This window comes from Panthera tigris, chromosome A3 (genome assembly GCF_018350195.1).
Source record: "Panthera tigris isolate Pti1 chromosome A3, P.tigris_Pti1_mat1.1, whole genome shotgun sequence".
Taxonomy (NCBI): Eukaryota; Metazoa; Chordata; class Mammalia; order Carnivora; family Felidae; genus Panthera; species Panthera tigris.
In genome coordinates this window covers 79092886-79120576 of record NC_056662.1, presented here as the reverse complement: position 1 = coordinate 79120576, position 27691 = coordinate 79092886, and the positions used below count along the sequence as shown (strand labels likewise).

Sequence of the window (27691 nt, the reverse complement as noted above, 5' to 3'; positions counted from 1 at the left end):
GAAAATTCCAGCTCTCTAATCACATGGTTTGTTCTCCTGGCAACCAGCCCCCCATCCTTAGGTGGGGTCCCAAACTAACTCATTAACATAACAAAAGATACATTTGTTGTTCTGACCACTTAGGAAATTCCAAGAGTTTTAGGAGCTCTGTTCAAGAAGGGAGGACAAAGACCAAATATATATTTCTCATATATACTAGGAACTACCAGCAGCTAGAACAAGCAAGGAAGGGTTCTTCCCTGGAGCCTTCAAAGAGAATGTAACCTTGAGTTTGGATTTCTGTCCTCCAGAAATGTGAGGAAACATTTCTGTTATTTTAAACCACCTTGTTTGGGGTAGCTTGGTATGTCAGCCTTAGAAAACTAATATAGTTCAGGGGCACCTGGGTGGCTCAGTCAGTTGAGTGTCTGACTGTGGTTCAGGTCATGATCTTGCAGTTTGTGAGTTCAAGCCCTACATCAGACTCTGTGCTGATAGCTGAGAGCCTGAAGCCTGTTTCAGATTCTGTGTCTCCCTGTCTCTCTGTTCCTCCCCTACTCATGCTGTTTCTCTCTCTCAAAAATAAACATTAAAAAAACACCCTTTTTTTATTTAAGGAAAACTAATACAGTACAATTTATCCTTTTTTTTTCTTTCATAGTTCTTGCTTTTTGTGTTCTACTTAAGAAATTTTTGCCTTACAAAAGTCACTAAGATTCTCTTTTTTTTCCTCTAGAAGTTTTATGGTTTTAGCTTTTACATTTAAGTCTATGATTCATTTCACGTTAGTATTTTTTTTTAATTAAAAAATTTTTTTGGAGGAGGGCACCTGGGTAGCTCAGTCGTTGGGTGTCCAACTTTGGCTCAGGGCATGATCTCACCGTTCATGGGTTCAAGGCCCACGTCAGGCTCTGTGTTGACAGCTCAGAGCCTGGAGCTTGCTTCGGATTCTGTGTCTCCCTCTCTCTCTGCCCCTCTGCTCTGCTTGTGCTCTGTCTTTTTCTCTGTCTTTTTAAAATTTTTTAATGTTTATTTATTTTTGAGAGAGACAGAGATCATGAACAGGGAAAGGGCAGAGAGAGAGGGAGACACAGAATCCCAAGCAGGCTCCACACTGTCATTGCAGAGCCCTATGTGGGGCTGGAATTCACAAACTATGAGATCATGACCTTAGCTCAAATCAAGAGTTGGACACTAGGGGCACTCAGTCCCTGAGCTGGGTGACTTAGTCAGTTGGGCAGCCAACTTCGGCTCAGGCCATGATCTCACAGCTTATGGGTTCGAGCCCCACGTCAGGCTCTGTGCTGACAGCTTGGAGCCTGGAGCCTGCTTCAGATTCTGTGTCTCCCTTTCTCTCTGCCCCTCTCTTGCTCACACTCTCTCTTTCTCTCTCAAAAAATAAATAAACACTAAAAAAAAAAAAAAAAAAAAGTTGGGCGCTTTACTGGCTGAGCCACCTAGGCGCCATAATTTCATGTTAATATTTTATATGCTATGGAGTAAGAATTAGGGTTATTTTTTTATTCCAGCCTTCTTAGTTGAAAAAATGTATCCATCCCCCATTGAGTTACCTAGGAAACTTAGTAAAAAGTTAATTAGCCATAATTCTGTGGGCTTATTTCTGAGGTATTTATTCTGTTCCCTTGATCATCTTTCTACCAATATCACAATGTCTTGATTTCTATAGCTTTATAATAGGTTTTGAAGGAAAAAAACAGACAGTATAAATCCCCCAACTCTGTTACTTTTCAAAATTGTTTGGAGTTTTTCTAGGTCTTTTGCATTACCATCTAAATTTTATGAACGGCTTGCCAATTTTTATAAGTGGAATTGCATTGAATCAGTGGTTCTTAACTGAAGGTAATTTTATGCCCAAGGGGATATTAGACAATGTCTGGAGACATACCTGGTTGTCATTTGGGACGTACCTGTCTCATTTGGGAGGTGCTACTGGAATTTAATAGGTAGAGGCCAGTGATGCAACTAAACATCCTACAACGTACAAGACAGCCTCTCATAATAAAGAATTATCTGGCCCCAAATGTCAATAGTTCTGTTGCTAAGAAACCTTGCATTGAATATACAGATCATTTTTAGGAGAAATGATATCTTAAAGATATGGAATCTTTTGATCCATAGGCATGTTGTTTCTCTCACTCTACTTAAGTCTTTATTTTTCTTAGCAATGTTTTGTAGTTTTGGGTATATGAGTCATGGGCATTTTATGTTAAATTTATCACTACCAATGATCACCACTATCTAGTTCTAGAACATTTTCATTATCCCAAAAGCTCTACCCGTTACACATTTGCTCCCCCTCCCCCTCTATCCCCTGCCTCTGTCGACCACTGCTTTCTGTCTCTATGATTCTATACAAATGGAATCATACAATATATGGCCTTTGGTGTCTGGCCTCTTTCATTTAGCATGTTTTCATAATTCATCAACTTTGTAGCATGTATCAGCACTTTATTTCTTTTATGGCTGAATAATATTCCATGATATATATACCAATTTTGCTTATCCATTTATTAGATGATGGACATTTGATTGTTTCCAGCTTTTGGCAATTGTGAATACAGCTTCTATGAACACTAATATTTAAGCTTTTGTTTGAATACCTCTTTTCAATTCTTTTGGGTATATACCCAGGAGAGGAATTCTTGGGTCATATGGTAATTCTGTGTTTAACTTTTTGAAGAACTGCCAAACTCTTTTCCACAGTGGCAGTACCATTTTACATTTCTACAAGCAATGTACAAAGATTCAGTTTTCTCCACATCCTTGTCAACTCTTGCTGATTTCCTTTATTAATTTTTTTAGTTTGTAAAATCAGGGCACCTGGGTGACTTAGTTAAAATCTGACTTTGGCTCAGGTCATGATCTCATATTCTGTGAGCTTGAGCCCCACATCGGGCTCTCCACTGACAGCACAGATCCTACTTTGGGTCCTCTTTCCTTCTCTTTGCTCCTCCCCTATTCTCTCTCTCTCAAAAATAAATAAACACTAAAATTTTTTTTAATTTTTAAATTTTAATTTTTTTAAGTAAGTTCTATGCTCAGTGTAGGGCTTGAACTCACAACCTGAGATCAAGAGTTGCATTCTCTACTGACTGAGCTAGCCAGACCCCCATCCTTTTATTTTTTTAAATTGTCATCCTAGTGGGTATGACGTATCTCATTGGGGTTTTGATTTGCATTTACCTAATGACTAATGACGGTGAACATCTTTTCATGTGTTTATTGGAGATTTGTATACCTTTTTTTGGAGAAATATCTAGTCAAGTTTTTTGCTCATTTCTTAATTGGGTTATTTGTCTTTTTGTTGTTGAATTGTAAGAGTTTTTTGTATATTCTATTTCTAGACCCTTATCAGACATATGATTTGCAAATATTTTCTTCCATTCTATGAGTTGCCTTTCACTCTCTCAGTAGTGTCCTTTGATCCACAAAAGTCTTTAGTCTTGATAGAGTCCCATTTATCTATGTTTTTTCTTTGTTATTTATACTTTTGGTGTCATATCTAAGAAACCATTGTCAAATCTGGGGTCAAGAAGATTTAGTCCTATGTTTTCTTATAGGAATTTTATAGTTTTAGTTCCTATATTTAGGTCTTTGATCCATTTTAAGCTAATTTTTGTGTTGTGAGGTAAGGGTCCAACTTCATTCTTTTACATGTGGATATCCAATTTTCCTAGAACCATTTGATGAAGATTATTCTTTCCTCATTGAACAGTGTTAACATTCTTGTTGAAAATCATTTGACCATAACTCTATGGGTTTATTTCGGGACTCAGTTCTATTCTATTGATCTATATGTCCATCCTTATGCCAGTACCACAGTATTTTGATTACTTTGAATATAACAGTACCACACTGTAGCTTTGTAGTAAGTTTTGAAATTGAGAAGTGTGAGTCTGTCTGTTTTGTTCTTTTTCAAGACTGCTTTGGCTATTCAGGTTCTCTTGCAATTCTATATGAATTTTGGAATTAGCTTTTCCATTTCTGCCAAAAAGGCCACTTTGATTTTAATGAATTACATTCAGTCTTAGATTGTTTTTGTTATTTTTGCCATCTTAACAATATTAAGTCTTCCAACCTATGAACATAAAAGTCTTTCTCTCTTTTTTTAATGTTTATTTATTTTTAACGGAGAGAGACAGAGAGCAAGTGGAGGAGGGGCAGAGAGAGAGGGAGACACAGAATCTTTTTTTTTTTTTTTTTTTTTTTTTGAGACACAGAATCTTAAGCAGGCTCCAGGCTCTGAGCTGTCAGCATAGAGCCCAACAGGGGCTCGAATCCATGAACCGTAGATCATGACCTGAGCTGAAGTTGGATGCTTAACTAACAAAGCCACCCAGGCGCCAAGAAATCTACTTATGTATCTTTTCTTTAAAAATTTTTTAATGTTTATTCATTTTTTAATTCATAGTAAAAAATTTTTTTTAATGTTTATTTTTGAGAGAGACAGAGAGAGTGTGAGCTGGGGAGGGGCAGAGAGAGAGGGAAGGGAGACACAGAATCTGAAGCAGGCTCCAGGCTCTTTGCTGTCAGCATAGAGCCCGTGGTGGGGCTTGAACCCAGAAACCTTAGATCATGACCTGAGGCGAAGTTGGATGCTTAACGAACTGAGCCACCCAGGTGCCCCTGTATTTCTTCTTTAATTTGTCTCTGTAATATTTTATAGTTTTCAGTGTACAGGTCTTGAACATTTTATATTAAATTTATCACCAAATGGTTCATTTTTGATGCGATTGTAAATATTTTTTATTTTAATTTTTTTTTGTTGCAAGTATATAGAAATAAAATAGCTTTTTGAATATTGACCTTGTATCCTGTGAACTTGCTAAATTCATTTATTAGTTCCAATAGTTTTTTGTAGATTTTTAAAGATTTTACATAGATAACAATGTCTTATGTGAATATAAAGAGTTTTACTTCTTTTTTACTTTGTGGAAGACAAATGGAAAAAATTAAATTTCTTTCTCTTTCTTTTATTTTTTCTTTCTTTATTTTTTTTGCCTTATAGAATTGTCTGGGACTGTCTCACAATGTTCAATAGATGGGACTAAAGTGGGTATTCTTGCTTTGTTCTTGATCTCAGGGGGAAACCATTTAATCTTACACCATTTTTTCCTAATCTTACACCATTAAGTATGATGTTATCTTAGGTTTATCATAGATGCGCTTTACCAGGTTGGAGAAGTTTCTTTCTGTTCCTAATTTGCTGAGAAAATTCAGCCAAATAGAAGTTAAATTTGTCAAATGTATTTATTTTCATCTACTGAGATGATCAAATGTGTTTTTTTCTCCTTTAGTCTATCAATGTGGTGGATTACCTAATTGATTTTGAACATTAAATCTTATGTACCTGGTATAAACCCCACTTAGTCATAATGCATTATCCATTTTATATGCTAATGGATTCAATTTGCTAATATGTGTTAATGATTTTACATTTGTAAATGAGGGTTTTTACATTCATGAGGGTTATTGGTCTGTAGCTTTCTTTTCTTGTGATGTTCTTCATAGTTTTGGAATCAGGGTAATACTGACTTCACTTTCCTAGATTGGATACTGTATTAGAAAACATTCTTCTTCTTTCATATTCTGGAAAACTTTGTATAGAATTGGTATTATTTCTTCTTAAAAATCTAGTAGGTGTAGGGGCGCCTGAGTGGCTCAGTCAGTTGAGCATCTGACTCTTGATATCAGCTCAGGTCATGATCCCAGGGTTGAGGGATCAAGCCTGGAGTCAGGCTCCATGCTGAGCGTGGAGCCTGCTTAAGATTCTCTCTCTCTCCCTCTTCTCCTCTCTCCTGCTTGTGCTCTCTCTCCCTAAAAGAATAAAATAAAATAAATATTTCCTAGGTTTCTCAGTGAAGCCATCTAGGCCTAGCATTTTCTTTGTGGGAGTTTTTTTTTTTTTTTTTTAATTTTTTTAACGTTTATTCATTTTTGAGACAGAGAGAGACAGAGCATGAATGGGGGAAGGTCAGAGAGAGAGGGAGACACAGAATCTGAAACAGGCTCCAGGCTCTGAGCTGTCAGCACAGAGCCCGACGCGGGGCTCGAGCTCATGGACCGCGAGATCATGACCTGAGCCGAAGTCAGACGCCCAACCGACTGAGCCACCCAGGCGCCCCCCCCCTTTTTTTTTTTTTACGTTTATTTAAGTAATCTCCACACCCAACATGGGGCTTGAACTCACTATCCCAAGATCAAGAGTCAGATGTTCTTCCAACTAAGCCAGCCAGGTTCTCCTGTGGGAGGATTTAGAACAAATCGATTTCTTTAGTAGGTATAAGGCTAAATTATAGATTTTGTTTTTCAATGCACATTGGTACTTTGTGTCTTTAAAGGAACATGTACATTGTATCCAAGTTGTCAAATTTATTGGCAAAAAGGTTTTATGATATTATCTTATCATCCTTTTAATGTCTATAGGTTCTATAATGATGTTTTTTCTCTCATTCCTGATAGTGGCAATTTGTGCGCCCCCCCCCCCCCACCCCTTCCACCAACTCCTCAACCCCATGAATTTGGTTAGAGGCTTATCAGTTTCATCCTTGTCTCAAAGAATCAGCTTTTTGTTTCATGATTTTCTCTATTATTTTTATTTGCTATTTTACTGATTTCTGCTCTTATCTTTATTATTTCCTTTCTTCTATAACCTTTGGTTTTAATTTGTTCTTCTATTTCTAGTTTCTGAAGGTGGAAGCTGAAGTCATAGATTTAGGATTTTCTTTTCTAATATAAGTGTTTAGTGCTGTAAATTTCCCTTTAATACTGCCTTAGTTGCATCCACAAATGTTGATAGGTTGTCATTTTCATTCAGTTCAGAATACTTTCTAACTTACCTTTTGCTCTCTTTTTTGACCCACAAGTTATATAGAGTATGTTTAGTTTCTAAGAATTTGGAGGACTTTACAGAGACCTTTCTGTTATTTAATTCTATTTTGGTCAGAGAAAACACTTTGTGTGAGTTAATTCCTTTTAAATTTATTGAGACTTGTTTTATGGCCCAGAAGAAGACAGGAAATATGATCCACTTAATAGGAGAAAATGCAGTCATTATTATGCTAATACAAGGACTAAGGTCTGAACAACAATTGAGCAACAATTTTCTTCTTTCTTTCTTTCTTTCTTTCTTTCGTTTTATTTTTAAGCAATCTCCACACCCACTGTGGGGCTTGAACTCACAATCCTGAGATCAAGAGTTGCACACTCTACCAACTGAGCCAGGCTGGTGCCCCAATATGTTTCTTATCATAGTTCATATTGGAGTTTAGATTTTACACATCAGTCTGATCAGCTTAGTGAATATGAGTTCCTTACTGAGAGAACAAGCTACCTCTTGATGTTCACTACATACAATGGCAAAGATCTTAGGTGAAAACTGAACATTTCAATCTTCCAGGTATTTTCAAATATTCATATGTTTTTATTCATATATTTGTTTTATCTTTAAAACATAAATGATGATTTTAGGTCTCTGAATAAATTGTCCTTTCTTGAATTACTTTATTTCTCATCTGAGAATTGAAAATTAACTCAAGTAAATTTAATTTACTATATTTATACATAAATGTATTTTGAGAGGAAATGTGGTCCACGTGGCTCAGTATCACTGATTCAACAGCTTAAGTGGCCGGTAAATATGTAGAATTTGAGCCTCCTTGGAATCAGTCCCAAAGTTCTGTTCATGAATATATTGAAATTAAGTATTTTCAGAGCCATTAGATGGTATGTAAATACATTATTGACACAGGATATTTTTCAGTGAGCTATTAGGGGTCATAACCACAATATCTGAATAAAAATAATTGGCCTATTTAAAGAAGTTGCTGCGGGGTGCCTGGGTGGCTCAGTTGGTTGAGTGTCCGACTTTGGCTCAGGTCATGATCTTGCGGTCCGTGGGTTTGAGCCCCGTGTTGGGCTCTGTGCTGACAGCTCAGAGCCTGGAGCCTGCTTGGGATTCTGTGCCTCCCCCTCTCTCTGCCCCTCTCCCGCTAGCACTCTCTCTCTCTCAAAAATAAATAAACATTTAAAAAAATTAAAAAAAAAAAGAAGTTGCTGGGGCACCTGGCTGGAAGAACATGTGACTCTTGATCTTGGGGATCACAAACAAATAAGTACATTTTTAAAAAGTAAAAAATAGGGGCACTTGGGTGGCTCAGTCAGTTAAGCGTCCAACTTCAGCTCAGGTCATGATCTCACAGTCTGTGAGTTCAAGTCCCACGTCAGGCTCTGTGCTGACAGCTCAGAACCTGGAGCCTGCTTCTGATTCTATGTCTGTCTCTCTGCCCCTCCCCCATTCATACCTCTGTCTCTCTCTTTCTCTCAAAAGTAAATAAACATTTAAAAAAATTTAAAAAGTAAAAATAAAATATTTTATTTTTTTATGTTTTATTTTTTATTTTCTAAAACATATTTATTTGTTTGTTTGCTTATGTAATCTCTATGCCCAATGTGGGGCTCCAACTCATGACCCCCAAGATCAAGGAGGCAAACCATAAGAGACTCTTAAATACAGAAAACAAACTGAGGGTTGATGGGGGTGGGAGGGTTGGGGGGCAGGGAAAATGGGTGATGGGCATTGAGAAGGGCTCTTGTTGGGATGAGCACTGGGTGTTGCATGTACGGGATGAATCACTGAAATCTATTCCCAAGGCCAAGACTACACTGTATACACTGTATGCTAGCTAGCATGACAATAAATTGTTTTTTAAAAAAATTTAAAAGAACCAGTTACATAACAAAACAGAACAAAAGAAGTTGTTGCCAGTGTCAAAAACCAAAGCAAGACAAAAGAAAACCAATGAAAAAAGTGATCCTCTGCTTCCCCCACAAAGCAGAGGGGAGTGGTCAGGGGAAGAAAAGCCTTGTCCTTCCTACACTGTCGCTGTCCTCGCAGCCAAGATTTAGCCTCTTCAGTGTACCTCTAGCCCTCTTTCTTTACGTGACTGGGGTGCAAATTCTTAACTCTGATTAAGAGGGTATAGTGACAGTAGGATCAGTTTAACTCACCAGCCTTTGTGAAATTGTTTTCTCTTACAAGGCTATCTGGCAATTTCAGCTCTAATTTTCAATACTATTTTAATGTATGTATGTAGGGAGCCAAACACCCTACACTATAGGAGGCATTGGGTCTTTCAGTTGCAAACTGTAACACTATACAGAAACCTAAGTGGCACAGCACCAGCTCATAGGAACCAATCATCAGTTTGGGGAGGGGAAAGACTTTTGTTCTAAGATAACTACAAGTCTGGGGGCACCTGGGTAGTTCAGTGGGTTAGGCATCCTACTTCTGCTCAGGTCATGATCTCACCAATTGTATGAATTGTGAATGGGCTCTGCGCTGACAGCTCAGAGCCTGGAGCCTGCTTCAGATTCTGTGTCTCTGTCTCTCTCTGCCTTTTCCCTGCATTCACTCTCTCTCTTTCTTTCTCTCTCTCAAAAAAAATAAACATTTAAAAAAATTAAAAGTAAAATAAAATGAAATAAACTAAAATAAGCACAAGTCTGGGGGTGCCAGGTTGGCTCAGTCAGCAGAGCACTGAACTGCACAATTAAAAATGGCTAAAATGGTAACATTTATGTTATTATATATTACCACAATAAAAAAAAACATGCCTGCACATGAATCTCCCTCAGGATCTTTTTTTCTGAGGAACCTAATAACCAAACAACCTAGGTGAATATGGCAAAGATTGCTAGCTTTCATCAATAGCTATCCTTTCTTTCTTCTCTAGTAATGGAACTCAGCCTGAGACTGCAGGCAGTCTTGCTGCTGGTCATGGGATGTCAGACATGTGACTAACTTTGGCCAATTGGATGTGAGAAGTGATAAGAGCTACTTCCTGGTCGTGCTCTTAAAGTAATAGGCATACCCTCCACTTGTCTCTGCACTTTTCTACTGGCTGTGATGCAAATGCAGTGGCAGGAGATGGAGCCAGAGATGGAAGCCACAGATAGAGGATGACAGAGCTACCCTACCAACCCGAGGCTGATTATCTCTGGCTGTTACAAGGAGATAAAAATCAACTTCTGTATTGTTTAAGCCATGGAATTTGAGCTATCTTTGTTACAACAGCTCAGCCTGTATCCTGACACTTTGATTGACTCCAAAATCCATTTCTCTAATCCTAACTCCTTTTACATGCAGCTCCTATTTCACATCCCCAGTTTTGAAACTCAGCATGTCCACACCATAATTTATCCTAAACTCTGTTCCTTTTTTTGTTCTTAATTTCTAATAATGCCACAATTTCCTGCTTGGAAAGAGCCCTCAACATTCACACAGTGGAATACCATTCAGTCATTAAAAAGGAGGAGGCAGTAATCCAAGATACACTGATATGGAACAGTCCCCAAGATCTGTTAAGAAAGATCTGTGAAGAAAGCAAAGAGCAGTATGATGTCTGAATATACCACTATTTGTGTTAGGAAAAAAAAAAAAACTACCTTTGTAAATTTTTGTATGTGCATAGAATATCTTGGGAAGGATAACCAAAGACTTGAGTTGCTGCTCTATTTTATTTTTAAATTTTTTATTTTTTATTTTTTTAAAGTAGTTTCTACACCCAACATGGGGCTCAAACTCATGACCCCGAGGTCAAGAGTCTTATGCTCCACTCACTGAGCCAGTCAGACACCCCTATTTGTGTCATTGCTCTAGGTAGGACAGCTGGGGGACAAAGTGGCAAAAAACCTAATTTCTTACATATACCTATTGGAACCTTTGAATTGTGTGCTGTGTACAAAGTGCTGCTAGACTGTACAACCCCAGGGTGCACTATTCAAATTCTAATTTGTGTAACTGGTACCTCTGGAGTTGTGCTGTGTGTGGCCTGGGCAGCTGTTCATATCAGTCTTGTTATGCATGTTTTACATACTCAAAAACAAAGCTCAAGAAAATACACTTACTCTTTGTTCTATAGTTTAAATAGCACAGCTATTTTCTGAAACTGTCTCATTTAAAACATCCTAGGATTTCATAGATTTCTGTCTGGATTGTTATTCACATCTCTGTTACCAACATCAATTTAAAATGAGCTTTTAGGGGCGCCTGGATGGCTCAGTCAGTTAAGCATCCGGCTCTTGGTTTCAGCTCAGGTCATGGTCTCACTATTCAGGAGAATGAGCCCCGTGAAGGCTCCTCGCTGCTTGGGATTCTCTCTCTCTCTCTCTCTCTCAAAATAAACATTTAAAAAAATAAAATGAGCTTTTAATTTCATTTTAAGAGTTCCTATTAAAAAAAAAAAAAAGAGTTCTCACTCTTTTCAGGAACTTCCTTCAGCACCAAAATAACCAGGCAGCTCTTTCCTCCAAAGAACTCCAAGGTGAGATTGGGACCTCAAGATTTAACTCCCATAATTATCCTTCTCCTGGGAGCTATCAATGTTCAAGTATTTAACATGGACTGAGAACCTGAAAAATGTTCTTAACTTTTGATCCTGCAAATTCTGCTGCTATGAATTTCCCACATATCCTAAGGAAAGCATAGCCATACACACCAGATGTATGTACCAGAATGCTCACTGTAGCTTATTTCTCTTGTCTGAAAACAAACTAAAGAGCCATAGGTATAGGGTTAGTTAAATCTAGTACAGTTCATGTAGATAATGGAATTCCAGATGTTAGAAGAATAATAAAACAGGGAAATGAGTATATTATATTGATAAATGATAAAAGCAAATTGCAAAGCAGTAGGTAAGGGTATTATCCTTAGACTATGCCAATGTTTTGTGTTTTTTTTAATTAAAATTTTTTTTTATTTTAAAAAGGCTCCCCACCCAACATGGGGCTTGAACTCACCACCCTGAGATCCAGAGTCACAGGATATACCCACTTGAGTCAGCCAGGTAACTGCCCCCCCCCCCTTTTTAAAGTAAGCTCTGGGAGCCTGAGTGGCTCAGTCACTAAGCGTCAGACTCTTGATTTTGGCTTAGGTCTTGATCTCACAGTTGGTGAGATCAAGCCCCGTTTTGGGATCTTCACTGACAGCATGGAGCCTGCTTGGGATTCTCTCTCTCCCTCTCTCTCTGTTCTTCTCTCTCTCTCTCTCTCTCCCTCTCAAAATAAATAAATAAACATTTTTTAAAAAAGAATCTGTTTCTTAAAAACATGAATAAGTAAATAAATAAATAAACAAACAAGGAAATAAATAAAATAAAATAAAATAAGCTCCACACCCAACTTGGGGCTTGAACTCATGACCCTGAGATCAAGAGGCACATGCTCTTACCCAGTGAGCCAGCCAGGCACCCCTGCAATTTGTTTTTTAAGCAAAGTGTATAACTACATCTGGAAAAGAGATTCACCAATACGTTAATACTTCTTTGGCAATTGGGCTTATTATAGATTACTTTAATTTTTTTCTTTGTGCTTGCCTGAATTTCTGAAGTTACAATTAATCCATTTTCTCTCATAATTAAAAAGATATTACCCCCACCCAAAGTCAATTTGGGGGGTTCTATGAGCACTTCAGTGTGTCTCTCATTAGTCTCCCCTTGTACTCCGAGGCATATATACAAATTTTAAATGGGAAATATCGATTCTGGGTTATGTAGAGAATTTTTCCAAAAGGAGGAGGTAAGTAGAGGGGTGGCAGATGGTAAGGGGGTGGGGGTGGGTAAAACAGCTTAAATGGTGTTGTTACCTTTGTTGTAAGTTTTCCTTCCAGAAAGAGTAACTTAATGATTTTCTAGCTAAGTGAGCTACTTTACATTTGTAGAGATGACAAATTTCACTATTCACTAGGACCATATGCTTTTTTGGTATTCTTATAGGTTTTGAAGTCTAAAATACATGCTGTTTAGGAATGTTAGTCTAGACCAGAGAATAATAGCTCTCCCCTATATAATATAGAAGTATCTTTTTAAATTAGCCTTGGCGAGAGGAAATTTTAAAAATAGAAAATGTGGGTCAGAATCAAGTCCTATAAATTAGTGCATTCCTTATAAAACATTTATGGACTTGATTGATTATTTTAAAAATTTTTATTTAACATTTATTTATTGTTGAGAGACAAAGTGCGAGCAGGGGAGGGGCAGAGAGAGTGGGAGACACAGAATCTGAAGCAGGCTCCAGGCTCTGAGCTGTCAGCACAGAGCCTGATGCAGGGCTCGAACCCACGAACTGTGAGATCATGACCTAAGCTGAAGTCGGATGCTCAACTAACTGAGCCACCCAGGCGTCCCTGAAGGATTATTTTAGACACATTTGGTATAGCATAAATACAAATTAAATGTAAAAAAATTTAATAATGAAAAAGTGAGTCCTAAAAAGACCAGCAGGTGGCATAAATAATTTATTTAATCAAAACTACCCATATATATATATATATATATATATATATATATATATATATGGTAAAAGATACCCTCCCTGACCTTTCCCCCATGAAAAAAATCTCATGAATATTTAGACCAAAACAACCAATTAAAGCATCACTAAAAAGATTAACTTAGTTATAAATACAAAAATTAAAATTATAGGAGAGAGAGAGATTTCTTAGATATCAACCTGAAGCTAGATTGTAAACTTGTGTGCCCAGGTCTATCATTAAACTGAAACAACAACAACAAAAAAACACAAAATAATGAGAGCATCTAACCCGGGTGCTCCACCCAGCACACCTCAGCATCTCTGAAGTAGGAAGAGTGTGCTGACCTCCAAGACTCAAGAAAATAATGTTTTTAAAAGCTGCGTGGGTGTACCTTCCCCAGTTAATTACTCTGCAAGAACAACATTAAGCCTCTCCTCCTTTCAGATACAACTGTAATGTTGGTCTCAACATTCAGTCTTTTTTTTTTCCAGTTTATTTATTTATTTTGAGAGAGAGAGAGAGTGTGTGCATGCATATGAGTAGGGGAGGGGCAGAGAGAGAGGGAGAGACAATCCCAAGCTCACTGCGTGGAGCTCGATGCAGAGCTTGAACTGACAAACCACGAGATCATGACCTGAGCCGAAAGCAAGAGTTGGACACTTAACTGACTGAGCCACCCAAGCGCCCCTCAGCGTTCAGTCTTAACTGGGTACTAACAAAGTTCCAAGACACCCACCTATCAGATACCTGTTGACTGCCTTGTATCTGAAATAGGATATTTTCCTCATTCACCAACATCTGATAAAGTGACCAACAGGAAATGTTTGTCTCTTCTTGCTTTTGTACTTGCTCCCCTGAACGTAGCTCCCATCAGAGAGACATGTGCCAGAGATATAGTTGTCCATGTGGTGGGATTGGCCTTGAACTACACTAGAATAGGAGACTTTGTCAAGGATGGTCCTGCAGGTTCTTGATTCTCAGTAGCATGTAGCTCAGAGGCTCAAGTCTGTGCAGCCAACACATCACCTAAAACGTCTAGAGCAGCGCTTCCTGATCTGGGACCCTCAGCTGGAAGGCCAGGGGGCACAAACTTATCACCATAGGTTAGAATCCAGAATGTGTAAAGTTTAGAGCAAACTGTATCAAACTATTAATAATGCTTTCTCTGGAAGGTGACTTTATAGGATACTATTTTATGCTCACTCTTCTATCTTTACTGCCTTGTCTAGAGTCACATACTTTAAAAATTTTGTAATGTTTATTTTTGAGAGAGAGACAGAGAGACAGAGCGTGAGTGGGGGAGGTGCAGAGAGAGGAGGAGGCACAGAGAGAGAGGGAGACACAGAATCTGAAGCAGGCTCCGTACTCACAGCTGTCAGCACAGAGCCTGACACAGGGCTCAAACTCACAAATGGTGAGATCATGACCTGAGCGGAAGTTGGATGCTTAACCGACTGAGCCACCCAGGTGCCCCCCTAGAGTCTGATACTTAGTAGGAACCAAATAAATACTTGTTGAATGAATGACTACTTTTCTGTAATGTTTTAATTTTTTTTTGAAATCCTTGTTACTTCTGAAATCATAATGAAAATAAAGGTTTTCTGGCATTCTCACACTTAAAAAGTAAAGAATCACTCTTTGAGAGAATTTTCCTCCAGTGAAAACCTCATTATTTTTCTTCCACAGTCTTTATTTGAATGAATTAAATTTTGAGTGCAAATATTACTCAATATTTACAAGCTTGACAAAACCCACCTAACCTAAAGAAGTGTCTAAATCAGATAACTATTCAATTATATAAATCACCAATGACTCATTTCAAAGACCTTCTGGGTTTCTCTACTACCTGTTTCAGTAATCATGCCCCAGTGTTACTACACTGTTTGCTTTTCTGGGGACACCTTACACACAGCTGCATTTTGAAGCATTGCCTCTCGCGGTCCTGGCCCCTTCCCCATATTTGCCAGTATCTTTCAATACTGAAATATGGCCGCTTTTTCTCAAGTGGGACATTCACTGTGCTATTCTGTGTTCCTTGCAACCTTGCATCCCAGGTAGGCCAGATATTAACTAGAAGGTGATTGGGGTAGAGGGATGTAGAACAAAGTTTGCTTTAAAACTGTTATAAATAATGGGGCACCTGGGTGGCTTAGTTGGTTAAGTGGCCGACTTCAGCTCAGGTGATGACCTCACAATTTGTGAGTTCAAGCCTCATGTCGGGCTCTCTGCTGTCAAGGCAGAGCCTGTTTAAGATCCTCTGTCCCTCCCTCCCTCTCTCTACCCCTCCCCTGCTCACTCTCTCTCTTTCTCAAAAATAAACATTTAAAACAAGAAAAAAATTAAAAAAAAAACTGTTATAAATGATTAGAATCCAAGGCCAACCCTCAATATTTGAATTTACACATAATAAAGTTGAAACCGTTCAAATTTTGTGTATAGATAGAGTAGGCACTCAGTATGTATTTGCCGAATAAATGAATATTGGTAGTGCTTCTTAGCAAGAGGAATTTATAGGCTGAGACTCAGTCTCACTCTGCCTGCTCAGGGAGGCACTGCCTTTGTTCTGAACACCTCACAGCTATTGATACTGGAAGGTATCACAAGGAATTGCAAGTTGGGTGTTGATAACTAGGGAGATGCCTGTGTTGATTTCTTAGGCAAAGATCTTCTGGTTGAAAGTAACTTGAGGGGACTTACTTTAAGGGCACTCGCCTGGTGGTGCTCATACCTTCAGGTGTGGGCAGTTCTCAGAGAAGGATGGTTGTGAGCTGAAAAAAAAGAAGTATTTATTATATTTGGAGTTTTAGAGCATCACATCATTTTAGTTTAGACTCATTTGGTGTTAAGGAATTGAGATTCACTAGTGTTAGCTAAAATAAAGGGATTTATTGTAAGGAGTGATCACAAGTCTACCATTAATCCAAAAGGAATCATCACCAGGCTTCCTGTGGCTAGGGTGGAGCGTGGTTTAGGTCTCAAAGTTGTTCAGGAGCCCTCAGCTGCAGGGCCCTATGGCCTTTTGTGCTGATGCTCCTCCATTAATATGCTGTGAATACACATCTGCCCTGTTCCACCTGCCTCCCCTTAAAACTGGCAGGACCTATGGCATCAGGCAACAGGGTGAAGGTCATCGGTTAGCATGAAGATTGACAGCCCTCTCTGATGAATCAACTGTAACCCAATAGGACAGGGTGCATGGTCATGGAGAATAGATCATAGCTGTCTAGCAAGGAGGACTATGGGTGACCTTAATTTAATATCTCTCTTGAAACCAATAGAATGTGGCAGAAGTGACACTGCCTGACTTCTGGGTCAAAAAGACCATGCAGTTTCCACTAGTTCTCTTGGAACGCTTTCTCGCAGGATGATTCCTTTCCTTGTAGTTATGAGAAGCCAAGCCACATGGAGAAGCCATCATAGGTGTTCCAGTCTAGTGATCCCAGCTGAGGCCAGCCTTTGCATCATACCAGCCCAGGCACCAGGTATGAGTGATGGAACCTTCAGATTAGCACAGCCCTCAGCTATTCAAGTCACCCCAGGATCTGAGTTCCTAGCAGAGGGCCCAGGTACCATGCAGCAGAGATGTCTTATAAAATGTTTTACAAGACATCTCTGCTGCATCCGACCCACATTCCTGATCCACAGAGTTTGTGAGCATAATCAGATGGTTTTGGTTTTATGCCACTAAATCTGGGGTTGTTTGATATACAACAATAGAAACCAGAATATAAATCATGATACAAAGAGCCAAAAGAAAGTGGTATGGCAGACAAACGCAGGCTCTTACTGGATACCTGAAGTAACAACCATCTCTGCTGTTTTCTACTATGAGAAGTCAAAAATCAGATACGGAAGAGAAAGGCAAGATCATCTGAAACAGATGTGGTTGGGAAAATTACGGAGATGTAGCTTATACCTCTGTATTATCCCTAAACCAAGCAGAACACATTATTCACTTTCAGTCTTTCCCATTTAACGTAGAGATAAATACAGAGGCCTCTGGTTCTAGCCAGGTTTTCTCTACATCAGCCCTATAGAGCAGGGAGGGCCCCACCAGGGCGGCTCTCACCCCACTCTGAGCAACCACCCAATACGCATCTCAGCTGGCCCTCCACATGTCTCTGTTCTGCAGCTTGCTAAAGCCAGGCAGCTGCTGCAAACTCTGGCTGTGCGGCTGCTCCATCCCACCTCCAGCAGAATCACCACTCCCCCTCCTTAGTGGCCCTAGTTCTCTGAACACTGGAAAAGAAAAGGCAAGAAATTTTGTAGTTTCTTTTGGCCCAGATATGATTCCCCTGTCCCCTGGGCCATTCTACAATGGGCATCAATTTCAAGGACACCCTGCTGTGACTCACTCTACCCTATATTAATTGTATGGCTTTGTGTGAATTGTAAATCAGGAGGCATTAGATCTTTAGGTCATTTGCACATGGTTTTCACTTTGGAATGCACTCAGGGTGCAGGGCTAATGCCTGCTGACCCCATGTTTATTTTTTCAGCTGGCGATTGAAGTTCTGGTCCAGTTATAATAGATGGGAATGCCAATGTCTTGTCCATTTCCAACTTTAGTGCAAATCTTGCATTGCACAGGGATCATATTTCTACTCAGCATGTAAAATAGAAGTAATTTTCATGTATATGTTTCCAAAGTAAATATCATTGTGTTCACCCTTCCACCTCCACCCCTCTACATAGAACTGTTGTGTTTTTTTTTTTTTAAGACATGAACACGGAAAAATTTTCCAAGCTTCTGGGGGAATGTTATTAATATAGGAAGCTTTTCTTTTAATTATAAAGGCTTTTAAAATTATTTATTTATTTATTTATTTATTTATTTATTTATTTTAAGTAATCTTTACACCCAACATGAAGCTTGAGCTCACGACCCTAAAATCAAGAGTTGCACGTTCCTCTGACTGAGCCAGCCAGGTGCTCCATAATTATAAAGGCCTTTTAAAAAATATTGTACCCTAGGGGCGCCTGGGTGGCTCAGTCTGTTAAACATTCAACTCTGGCTCAGGTCATGATCTCAAGGTTCATGGGTTTGAGCCCCGTGTCAGACTCTGTGCTGATAGCTCAGAGCCTGGAGCCTGGTTCAGATTCTGTGTCTCCCTGTCTCTCTGTGCCTCCCCCTCTCTCTGCACCTCCCCTGTTCACGCTCTGTGTGTGTCTCTCTCTCAAAAATAAAACATTAAAAAAAATATTCTACCCTATAATCTGTGACCACTATTCTGCCTATAGTATCCCACACTTTCTTAATTGAATAGCACGCTCATTCAACAAATATTGATTGAGTACCTACTGTGAGTCACATATTGGAGATTCAAGAGTGATCAAGATAGACAAAATGATGTACTTGTCTTAATAACAATGGCATATTTGGGTTCAGGGAGACAGGCAGTAAACAAGTAAGTAAATAGATAAGGCAATTTATTTTTATTTTTTTTTAAGTAATCTCTACACCCAATGTGGGGCTCAGACTCACAACCCTGAGATCAAGAGTCACATCCTCTACCAACTGAGACAGCCAGGTGCCCCAAATAAGGTAATTTCACATTGAGAAGAATGCTTTGAAGAAAATAAGCAGAAGTAATGAACAACTAACATCACTTTAGGTAGAATGGTCAGAGAAGGCCTCTCTGAGTCCTAGAACGAACCTATGAAGGAACCAGTCATGCAAAGAGCCTGGGACAGGAGCTGCAGGCAGAGAGAACAGCAAGTACAGAAGCCCAAGAGTTTGGAAAGAGGTTGGAAGAAGTCAGAAGGAGCTGGAGAGGTAGGCAAAGGCCAGATCATGCAGGATCTTATGGGCTTCCCCACTGAGGTGAATAGATCTATATTTTTATTTAGTTTTTCTTTTTTTTTCTTTTAATTTTTGAGAGAGAGCATGAGTGGGGTGGGCAGAGAGAAAGAGGGGGACAGAGGATCTGAAGTGGGCTCTGCACTGACAGCAGCCAGTCCCATGAGGGGCTTGAACTCACAAACCGCAAGACGACAACCTGAGCAAAGTCAGACGCTCAACAGCTCAACTGACCGACCCACTCAGGTGCTCCCAGATCTATATTTTTAAAGTTTCAGAGCTTTCTTTGGCTGATGTGAGGAATGGATGGGGGTAGGTTGGGGCTAATTCGGGAGGCTGGAGACCAGGCTGGAGGCTGGAGACTACAACCATCCATAAGAAGAGGCTGCTTCTCTTGTGCCATCAGCAACGTGTATGCTTTGAGTGTTTTTAGGCAGTGTTACAGATTTGCATTGATTATTTCACATGTTGGCTACTGCTAGCTGACTAGTCAGTACTCAATACATGTTATGTCCCTTCTCTTAACATCTTTGGTTCTGTGTTTCACCAGCTGAACAAATCACCATCTTAAACTTCTGAAAATGCAATAAAAATATTATTTCAGTGCTACAAATGTTTTGAGCACCTGGTATGTGTAAGGCACTGTGTTAAGATTTGGATATTCAAAAATAAATGACACCTGATCACAGCTCTGCAGGAAGCTACAGTCTGAGAACAAGGCAGCCTACCGGAGGCAAGAATCAGTAACAAGATGGTGCTTTGCTTTCCTTGTGGGAGTAGAATAAACCCTTCAGAGCCCTAGGAGCAGAATGATTCTACAGACCTCTGGATGGGCTGGGGAGAGAAGAAGGATCAGAAAGACACAGTTTATGTCAGAAATGAAAAGAGAATTTGTATCCTCAACTTCATTTCATCTATGCAGCTCTCCATGGAGTGGAGCCCTTGCACACACCTGGTGTGATTTTCTTTTTACTTCTTGATATCTGGAATGATAGAATTCAGTGAAAAACAGAGGTTCTCTGGCTTCATGGAAGTTTAGAGCTGGCTCATTCATAAAAAGTGACTTCAATCGGGGCGCCTGGGTGGCTCAGTTGGTTAAGCGTCCGACTTCAGCTCAGGTCACGATCTCACGGTCCGTGAGTTCGAGCCCCGCGTCGGGCTCTGGGCTGATGGCTCAGAGCCTGGAGCCTGCTTCCGATTCTGTGTCTTCCTCTCTCTCTGCCCCTCCCCCGTTCATGCTCTGTCTCTCTCTGTCTCAAAAATAAATAAACATTAAAAAAAATTAAAAAAAAAAAAGTGACTTCAATCAGGGGCGCCAGGGTGGCTCAGTAGATTAAGTGTCTGACTTTGGCTCAGGTCATGATCTCATGGTTTGTGAGTTCGAGCCCTGCCTTTGGCTCTGTGCTGATATCTTGGATCCTGGAACCTGCTTTGGATTCTGTGTCTCCCTCTCTCTCTACCCCTCCTGGCTTGTGCTCTCTTTCTCTCAAAAATGAATAAACATTAAAAAAAATTTTTTTTAAGTAACTTCAATCAAACAAAATATTTCCCACAATGCAATGCCACATGTGCTTCCCTTGTCAAATAAAAACTTCCACAAGTCATGACATTTAAAACATACTTTAAATAAAAAATGTATGGAAAAGCTCGTTTTGAAGAGGGACACCTCCCCAACACTACAGCAAGCTAGAAACGGAAGTCTGCCACACCCCTTTGCTCTTAGCACTTCCATGTATAAGTCTGTAAGGCAGAATTGAACTTGCAACAGTTTTTAACCCTGGCCAGACATTGGGATCACCCACGGAGCTTTAGAAAAAATATTAATGCCTGGATCCCAGCCCCAGAGATTCTTTTTTTTTTTTAATTTTTTTTAACGTTTATTTATTATTGAGAGACAAAGCATGAACAGGGGAGGGGCAGAGAGAGAGAGGGAGATACAGAATCAGAAGCAGGCTCCAGGCTCTGAGCTGTCAGCACAGAGCCCGATGCAGGGCTCAAACTCACAAACTGCAAGATCATAACCTGAGCTGAAGTCGAACGTTTAACCGACTGAGCTACCCAGGTGCCCCTAGAGATTCTTATTTAATTGGTCTGAGGTATGTCCTCAGCATCAGTATTTTTAAAACCTCTTTTCAGGTGATTCTAATGCACAGCCAGGATTGGAAACTACGGGTCTGCTAGCCCCTCAAAGAGTTGCTCTCAGGGCCAGAAACTAAAACTATAGACTCAAAATATAGCAGTTTGTTTCCACAGACTAGGTCTGGTTCTGCAGTCATCATGCACTTCTGTAATTCCCTGCAGTTTTCCTTCTTGGGATTTAAACAGTTTGTCTGTGTGTGTGTGTGTGTGTGTGTGTGTGTGTGTGTGTGTGTGTGTGAAAGAGAAAGAGAGAGATTGCTGGACTGTTAGTCTTCTCATTGGAATATAAGCTTCATGAGGGCAAGACATCTGTGTACCAAGGAAGTACAGCATTGTGGTTAAAAATACAAGTTCTAGATGGGTGCCTGGGTGGCTTAGTCTCTTGATTTCAGCCTAGGTCATGATCTCAGGGTCAGGGGATTGAGTCCCGCATCGTTCTCCGTGCTAGGCATGGAACCTGCTTAAGATATCTCTCTCTCTCTCTCTCTCTCTCTCTCTCTCTCTCTCTCTCTCTCCCCCCCCTCCCTTTCTGCTCCTTTCCCTTGCTGTTGCTCTTATTCTCTTTCTTTCTAAACAAACAAAGAAGTTCTAGAGTCAATCTGCTTTGGAATCTCAATTCCATCACTTACTAGCCGTGGGACCTTGGATAAATTTCTTAATTATCTGTATCTCAGTTTCCTCAGGTACAAAATGGGATTGTTAGAAAATTAGGGTAGTTGTAAGAATTAGATGAGATATGTGGTGGTTTTAAAATATGTCTGCAAATTCTTCAGCACTCTTCCCTTTAAATTACGGAGCTGAAGTACTCTTCCCTTGCCTGTGAGTAGGCTACACAAGTAACAAATCGAATATGACAGAAGTGATAGTGCCTTTGAAATTAGGACATAAAAGGCATTGTGCTTTGGATCACTTGCTCTGGGGAAAGTCAGCTGCCTTCTTGTGAGGATTCTCAATCAACCAATGGAGAGGTCCATATTGTGAGGAACAGAGACCTCCTGTCAACAACCTTGTGAGGGAGCCATCTTGGAAGTGGATCCTCCATTCAGTCAAGCCATTAGATGTCTGCAATCCCTACTGACATCCTGACAGAAACCTCCTGAGAGACCCTAAACCAGAATCAACCTGCTAAAGCACTCCAAATTTCCTTGCCCATAGAAAATGTGATAATAAATGTTTGTTGTTTAACCATTGTGTTTTAGGGTTATTTTTTACCCAGCATTAGGAAACTAATACAAGATGATAATGATAAAGCATTTAAACATATACAGTGAATATTCAGTAAATGTTAGTCATTGTTGTTGCAGCTTTGTTCTTCCTTTGTATCCTTACCACCTAACACCTGCTACCTGGTAAGAGCTTAAAAATATACAGCATGCGAGTGAATGAGTAAATGAATGGACACACAAAGTTAAATAAAGGGTTGAGGCAATCATCCATGGCAGTTGTTTCTGATGTTATTTGAGCAAGGACATTTCAAACAAAATATCATCCCATGTTATCAAGTCAGGGTTGAATAAAAAAAAAAACAGAAACTACTTTGGATATTTCAAACAGAAGAAATTTTTTTAGTTTTTTTTTTTAAGCTTATTTATTTATTTTGAGAGAGAACGTTGAGTGGTGGAGGGGCAGAGAGAGAGGGAGAGATAGAATCCCAAGCAGATTCTGTGCGGACAGGTCCCACGAACCATGAGATCAAGACGTGAGCTGAAACTAAGATTCGGACACTCAACCAACTGAGCCAACCAGGCGCTCCTCAAACAGAGGGAATGTAATAGTAGGAATTGGTTACATAGGCAATGGAAGAGTTGAGAAGCCAAATGGAGGAATGAGGCAAACTAGAGATTAGCTAGAGCTAAAGAGACAATGAAAGGAGCTGATACTGCTAGTCCAGAAGTTGGAGCTATCCATAGTGATACCCTAGAAGGAGGGTTGTTGGGCCAGAGCCGTGAGAGAAAAGCCACCTGAGTCGGAGATAGAGAGGAAGAAACACCTTGGTTTCTTTCTTTCTCTTGCCCTCCAGTCTTTCACCAGTGCATCCCATTGGCCAAATTTCCTGGAAAGCAAGCTAGCAAAGAAGTTCTGGAAAATGAATGTATTTCCTATGAAGCAGAGCAAGAGAGGGAGAGGAATGGATCTGAGAGCAAAGAGCAAAGTTAGGTGTACCTAGTGATATTTGTAATAATACATGTATACTTGTGTTTATGTATATATATGTATATAAATATATAGAAAATGATAAAGCAAATGTGGAAAATGACCAACACACACCAAAAAAGAAAACAGATAAAAGCATTATTTTATTTTGTAGGTTAAAATGTAAAGTATTTATGCTTTTTGTACAATTAATGAGAACACATGTGGAGCACCTGTTTGGCTCAGTTGGTTAAGCGTCCGACTTTGGCTCAGGTCATGATATCAGAGTTCATGGGTTTGAGTCCCACATTGGGCTCTGTGCTGACAGCTCAGAACCTGGAGCCTCCTTTGGATTCTGTGTCTCCCTCTCTCTCTGCCTCTCACTCTGTATCTCTCATTAAAAAAAAAAAAAAAAAAAAAAAACACGTTGAAAAAAGAACACATGTTAGGGTGCCTGGGGGCTCAGTTAGTAGAGCATGTAACTCTTGATCTCAGGGTCGTAAGTTCAAATCCCATGTTAGGGTATAGAGATTACTTTAAAAAATAAAAAAAAAAATCTAAAAAAAAAAAAGAGCACATGTTAATATACTGTTAGTCTCCAGTGTGTTAAATTTTAATATGTTGTATATTTGAATGTGTTTATAGTTTTTATTTTTAATTTTTTTGAAGACTCTATTTTTATTTATTTATTTTAAAGATTTTACTTAAAAAAATTTTTTTTAAGTTTACGTATTTATTTTGAAAGAGAGAGAGACAGAGAGACAGAGCATGCAAGCAGGGGAGGGACAGAGAGAGAGGAGAGAGAGAGAATCCCAAGCAGGCTCCACACTGTCAGCATGGAGCCCAGTGCAGGGCTCGAACTCACAAACTGCGAGATCATGACCTGGGCTGAAACCAAGAGTCAGACGCTTAACTGACTGAGCCACCCAAGCGCCCCTAAGTTTTATTTAAGTAAACTGTACATTCAATGTGGGGCTTGAACTCATGACCTCAAGACCGAGAATAGCAAGCCCTTCTGACTGAGCCAGCCAGGCACCCCTTATTTTTAAATTTTAAATATAAATCCTAGCTTTTGGAAACCACTGATCTAGATGACCAGTCAAAACATTTTTACCCTAAAAATTCTTTTTTTCTTTGGTGGAAAGTGACAATATTAAGATACTTGATAAAATTCAAATAAACTCTTGATTTGAATAAGAATATTATCAGGATATATTATTACTTCCTGATTTGTATAATAGTGCTATGCTTGTGTAAAGAACAACCTTGTTTTTTTGGATGTACACATTATTTAGGGGTAATGGAGCATCATCATATATGTATCATGTGTGTCAAACTGTTCAGAAACAAAGAGTATATATAAACGAAGTATAAATATATTTGAGTTTAAACAGATTTTATTTAGGTATAAATTTATTTTATAAAAAATATTATACTAAAAATATTTATGTTTGGTGAATCTGGTTAAAAGGAATTCTTGTACTATTCTTGCAATGTTTATGTAAGTCTGGAATCATTCCAAGATATAAGTTAAAAATAAAAGATTTTTGCTTAACTTGCATGTGATGGAGTTGGGGGGAGAGTTTGGGAGGGACTGATTAATAAACCTGTTAAGAAAAATAAGAGAAGAAAGGTAAACTTTTAGCCAAATCTGAAAGAGGTCCAGTATGGTGTCTTTCAATCTCTGGAAAGCCACATGGTGTCTGCAGCTTTTTTTTTTTTTTTTTCTTAATGTTTATTTATTTTTGAGAGAGAGAGAGAGAGAGACAGCACAGGTCGGGGAGGGACAGAGAGAAGGGAAACCCAGAATCCAAAGCAGGCTTCAGGCTCCAAGCTGTCTGCACAGAGCCTAACACAGGGCTCAAACCCACAAACCATGAGATCATAACCTGAGCCCAAGCTGGACACTTAACCGACAGAGCCACCCAGGGGCCCCACGGTGTCTGCAACTTGCAGCTGATGGCCAGGGAAGTTCCTACAGCTGCTGACATCTTCAGCTCTCCACCAGCAAGCCTCTGAAAGGTGAAGATGGAGAGCAACAGCCTGGCAGGATTCACAGAGCATTCCAATGCTCTTAGCTCCCCTCCCTACTGACAAGTCTCAAAATGAAAGACACCAGACCAGAGGAAGAATTTTGAGAAATTTAGGACATTTGTAAATGTAAGAAGATGAAGGAAATATGATTCACTTGGCAAGTAGAGGGGAAAAATAACCATAAATGATCTAGTAAATGTGTAAAAATGTGGGATGAAGCTTAAAATTCCAGGACTAGTCTTCATAAACCCAAAAGGCCACCAGCATATTGTAAATAAAATTTCCTGAAAGATCATCCGGTATTGAACTAGTATCCAGCATATGTGAACTTCATATAGGGGCAAAGAGCTTTGTCTGCTATAGGTTAAGAATGTTAATCTAGAAGTTTTTTTTTTAAATCAAGATGTAATATCTGAAAGCAAGGCTCAAAAATTTATCAACCACTATTTACCAATCTTTCAGAAAATAATGGGCACCCAGAAAAAATGTACGAAGAAAACGAACAGGCAATTTACTAAGAAGAAGTGCAAAATGCCAAAAAAGACATAAACTTGCCTAATAAAAAGAAATATAAATTTATGCAATGATGAAATAATATTTTTATTAATAAATCAACAAATTGCTTTTATTTCTCAGTAAACTCTACACCACACATGGGGCTCACACTCATGACCCCAAGATGAAGAGTCACGTGCTCTACTGAGTCAGCCAGTCCTTCCCCACCCAGGCAAATTGCTTTTTTAAAAATGTTGATATCCGGTGTTAGTAAAGGTGGGACAAAGGTTAATATACATACCAAGAAAGAGCATGAATTGGTGCTTTCTGGAGTGTAATTTTCCCAAATAGTGTTTTTTCCCCAAACAGAAAGAGCTGGAGATGCTTCTTAGGAAGCATGGGAGGGGCCACTTGGGAAGCTGAGGTCCCCAGCCCAGAAGACCAAGTCAATAAAGAGATGTAGATGGTGCAGGGTTTGGACAATTTGGGAAATTTTGAGAATTTATGAACTGGGAGAATCAGGAAATACAGTGAGCATAGGAATACTGGGATGCTCCCTCATTTAGGAAAAAGAAACTCAGGCCTTGACTTTTAAAATTGAAATCAAAGATGAGAGTGCTCATTATCATTCTTGGTACAAATCCTGAGTTTAATTGGCCTCTAAACTAGTTTAATGAAAACATCTTTTTCCAAAATTATGTTACTAAAGTCTGAAAAGAAGTTAAGTGCTCTAAGTCTAGGAAACTATTCCCATACTTAACCGAGAGATCATATATAAGAAAGAATACGTTTTTTTAAAGGTTCACTTGAATAAAATCAAACCTCAAGTAGTACCAATTTATTTAGACTTCCAAAGAACAGAGAGAAACAACACAATTCATTTGGGGTCAGAAAACTTCCATGGACCACTCATTCTCTGCCTGGTCTCTGAAAACCTTTCCAGACCCTTTCCAGAAGTCATCCTTTCCCAGCATACTCAGAGGTAGGGTGCTGAGGGGCAAGGCCTGTCCTTGACATCCTCAGAACTGTAGCCTAGCACAAACTTCTACTCAGAAAGAAAATCTGAGTATGATAGAAAAAGCTCCATTCATCCTGAACTGGAATCAGAAACCTAAGCCATTTCTCCATCTTGGAAGAGATATTCAGATTTCCCAAAGACATGCTTGAAGAAATCAATTCCTCAAAACTGAAATTGTTACCCTCAATCTGGGAAATTTAATTTCATGCTTCCAAATGGATATTATGCTTTTTTTTTTTTGCAGGGCACACATAGCTCTAATTATACGGAAACTGTGCAAGAGGGAACCACATGGCAATCATCATGCAATTGGAGAGTAATTATCAGTTCCCTTCTGTTGTCTAAACCACCGCCACAAATAAAATATTAAAATTGTAAATAGTATAGTAATTAATCTGTCAACTCTTTGGGCAGTGTTTTACCAGGTGTATGTGCCTTGGGAGAGTGAAATATTTAATCATAAAAATTTCCATTTTCCCAAACAAAAGAATTTCAAAACAGAAGGAAAAAATCCTAAAATCCTACAAAGCATCTAGCTAAAAAAAAAAAAAAAAAAAAAGCCGAACTGCCTGTTTTTTGCCTTAAGGAAACTATAAAGTATTAGACATCCAGCTTTGGAGACAATGGAACCAGAATGTTAGTCAACACTGTTAATTTTGCTAATTCATTCCAAATGAAAAGGATCCTACCCTGGAAAATGGGATCAGTCAAAACTGATTTGACAATTGAAGTGATTACTGTGTAAGCCTGCCTCAGGAGC

At 39.2% G+C, this 27691-nt stretch overlaps 1 long non-coding RNA gene across 2 annotated transcripts in view; it reads left to right on the top strand.

Moving 5' to 3' along the window:
* LOC122237030 overlaps positions 1-27276 on the top strand; it is a 116108-nt gene extending 88832 nt beyond the window's left edge. Inside the window, exon 3 of one of the 2 annotated variants that reach the window (XR_006215228.1) lies at positions 27176-27276. This is a non-coding gene — a long non-coding RNA (uncharacterized LOC122237030). Of the gene's footprint in view, positions 1-25880; positions 25944-27175 lie in introns of those variants that run through there. The other variant, XR_006215229.1, reaches the window with a different exon arrangement.
* The last annotated feature ends 415 nt before the right edge of the window (positions 27277-27691 follow it).